The sequence below is a fragment of the Cynara cardunculus genome, assembly GCF_001531365.2.
Source record: "Cynara cardunculus var. scolymus isolate 2C chromosome LG 2, CcrdV1, whole genome shotgun sequence".
In the NCBI taxonomy this organism is placed as follows: Eukaryota; Viridiplantae; Streptophyta; class Magnoliopsida; order Asterales; family Asteraceae; genus Cynara; species Cynara cardunculus.
In genome coordinates this window covers 9383573-9386448 of record NC_037529.1, presented here as the reverse complement: position 1 = coordinate 9386448, position 2876 = coordinate 9383573, and the positions used below count along the sequence as shown (strand labels likewise).

Here is a 2876-nt window from a genome sequence, read left to right as displayed (position 1 = left end):
TATATTTTATTCAAAAATAAAAACATCATCGCTTTCTCAAAATCACATAAAGCCATATTATAACATCGACTGAGATAAAGAATAAAATAAAATATTAAAATCACGATGTATCTCGCTGCATTGCGCGAGTACGCTTCTAGTTATTATAAAAATAGTATTTGATTAAATATTCAAAATAGGACTTAAAAGGTAAGTTAACAATTTTGTTTTAATTAAAATCGTGAAACTGTGAATAATATGATTAGATAAAACTATGAAAGTGTAAAAACACAAAACAATAAAAAAAATCATGTCTTGAAAAAAAGGCAGTCACGCCTTATAGAAATGCTATAGACCTTCTCCCACTAAAATATGTTGTACATCTTGATAAGAAAAAATGTTAGGTTTAACGTCTAGTAAGTTAAAATAGTTTTATCATATAAACATTAAACAATTAAATCGGGCAATTTCCTTTAAATACGACTCCTTTATTTAAATCATAAATCAAAATGGAACATATTCCCAAAACCAATTATTTCCCCCAATTAAATTACTCGTTTTAGTTTGATGAAGAACATCCAACTCACCCAAAAATGCAGAAACATAGGTAACCAAAAACAACACCTTTCAGTGATGGTGGAGACCCGATTCCATAGAATGTGGTGGGAATACAAAAGTAAGCCACTTATTGATGTTTTTGAGTTTCACCTTGGGCTACAAATCCCCGTATACGACTCCATTGAGTACCATCACAGGATTCTCAAAATGACCCTAATGTCTACTCGACCTCTAGACAAGTCTTACACAAAAGTCACCGGTCTTTGTATACGGCTCCAACGAGCACCGGCACAAAACATGGCCCCGTAGGCTACTAGCTTTGTGTACGACCTAATAGGGCACCACTGCAAGCTTTCAAACCATAACTTCAGGACCACTTACTAGACTTAAGTGTGGGAATCAAAACTCCACACCTAACAAGAAGACAAGCTTCTATGCTTATGAATCCACTGCATTACAGTTTAAATTTACATGACTTCATTTGAACGACTCACGCACTCAAAACATATAATATCTAACCAATATGCAGTAAAACGCATTTTACGTATATAGCCCCACATTAAGCTATTAAAATTGGACAAATCTCCCTAAAACTCGTTTGAGTTTAAATCAAGTCAAAGGCCTCACAAAAAACTTGACTATTTAAATAAAGTCAATGTAAACCACAAAGCTGAACAAGCATATTTTCCAAATGTTTACAACAAATGGCACCTATAACAAGAAACAAGTCTAAAATCGCATAGTTCATACTTCAAAATTTCCACCAAGCCAATGAAGGCGTTTATCAAAGAATTACCCCCTTATAATCAAAAGGGATAATATGTCACTATCAGAAGTTCATGAGTTGGGTAGGACCCCAAAACAATATTTGACAGGAAACAAGGTAAATAAACCCTTCAACTTGTTCAAGAAATCAAGGAAAGTTGTTATTAATCCAAGTAATCTTTTTGAGAGTCAAAACAATATTTTGCTCCAAATCATCCAAATGTCAAAGAAATTTCATTTAATGAAATAAATATCTATTAGTGTCTCAAAACACCCAATAAAAACATTACGAACAATTTTTAAAGTTTTCATAACTCCAAATATGCCCAGATGCACAAAATCAAAAAACTCATCAAATATGGAATAAACTTGTGTAAATGTGTTCAAGACCCAAAATATATATTTTTTGACATGTATATAGTTTTGTAAATCAAATGGAATTCACATTCCTAGATTTATGTTAAATATAGGTTCTTACCCCAAATATTGAGCTTCCTTTGATGAAGACTTAAGATGTTCAGGTTAGACTCACAAGTCGAAGATATAAGCTCCCAAAAACTCCTTTCATACTCCCAATCTTGCCCAAAGACATCACAAAGAAAGAATTTGATGAGGATGGAAATAACCCAAACTCTAACCTTTAAAGATGAGAGATGGAGGTTACCTTCAATATGCATATATGAAACCACCAAGAAATACTCTTCAAATACCCAAAATTGAGCCTGAAGCTTCCCAAGAACTCAAACTGAAGAGGAAATGGTGGAGGATAAGTGTTGGGATGGGAAAATGAGGAAAAGCCCAAAAAATCGAGCATTTTAGGGCTGACAAACCTTAATGTGGTTTTTCACGCAGCTAAAGTTGCACGAAAAGTCGCCTTGATTATTAGAAAGTCACACGGAAAGACACCTAAACAGAAAGTTGCACTGGTCTCTGTTCGTGCGATTTTTTCGCTTTTCATGTCCAATTCGCTCCTTGATGGTTCTAATATGATATATATATATAGGGTCAGGTTTAAGGGGGGAAATTGCAAAAAAAAAAAAAAAAACTGACGAACACCCTAGTAACTAGGGGTGCTCAAAAACCCAATGAACCCGACCAACCCAACCCGATTTTTTTTAAAAAAAACCCAACCCGAGTAACCCGATGTATGATCGATAAAAAAATTAGCCAACCCGACCTTATTGGGTTGGAATCGAGTCAGGCCCAAAAAAACCCGAACAACCCGACAACCCGATGAACCTGACCTTAACTTTAGCTTTGAATTGTAATCATGACATGATCAACCTCAACGTCAAGAAAGCGAAAGCATCAAGGTTGGAAACGTCTAAAACTATTGTTGTTGATTGATGTATTATCATTTGGTTTAAACATTTTTATTGTAATATCTAAATATTTGATGAACTTGCATATTATCTTGAATGGTCGGTCATATTTCAAAGGAAAGTTTTCTTTATTTTATGTGATTTTACATTGCTTAAACACAACTCGATCAACCCGAACGGGTTGGGTTGGACTTTTTGTTGGTCCCAAAAGGGTCTACAAGAATACTAAACAGGTTGTAGAAGGGGGGGGGG

The 2876-nt window shown here is 34.6% G+C and overlaps 1 pseudogene; it reads right to left on the bottom strand.

Annotated features, from left to right (window-relative positions):
- Positions 1–779: 779 nt before the first annotated feature.
- The window catches only part of LOC112505877, a 3901-nt pseudogene continuing 1804 nt past the window's right edge, over positions 780–2876 (bottom strand).